Genomic DNA, 287 nt, shown 5'->3' with positions numbered 1-287 from the left:
TTTATTTTTTAAAGAAACGACTGCGTTACTTGGATCTCAGACGAATTAGAAAAGTTAAAAAAAGGCTGCTGTTTTCGCACACCCACACAAACACGCACACGCACACGGACACACGAACGCAACCACGCACTCAGACAAAAATTCTATCATAAATTATATATGTCATTTTGTGTTTTTTAATTTCTTCGTTTTTTCTCCGTTTCAAAAATAATTTTCTCACAATTTATAATAATTTTTATCACGCACATACGAATTTAATTTTTTTTCTTTTTTTTTCTTTTTTTTTT

General features: G+C 30.0%; 1 protein-coding gene and 1 long non-coding RNA gene across 7 annotated transcripts in view; one reads left to right on the top strand and one right to left on the bottom strand.

The window, feature by feature from the left end:
• LOC122634920 overlaps positions 1-287 on the top strand; it is a 30906-nt gene that overhangs the window by 20530 nt on the left and 10089 nt on the right. The gene's annotated exons all lie outside the window — the stretch shown is intronic.
• LOC122634936 overlaps positions 1-287 on the bottom strand; it is a 16196-nt gene that overhangs the window by 7986 nt on the left and 7923 nt on the right. The gene's annotated exons all lie outside the window — the stretch shown is intronic.

The sequence above is a fragment of the Vespula pensylvanica genome, chromosome 16 (assembly GCF_014466175.1).
Source record: "Vespula pensylvanica isolate Volc-1 chromosome 16, ASM1446617v1, whole genome shotgun sequence".
In the NCBI taxonomy this organism is placed as follows: domain Eukaryota; kingdom Metazoa; phylum Arthropoda; class Insecta; order Hymenoptera; family Vespidae; genus Vespula; species Vespula pensylvanica.
This window is presented reverse-complemented; position numbering and strand designations above follow the sequence as displayed.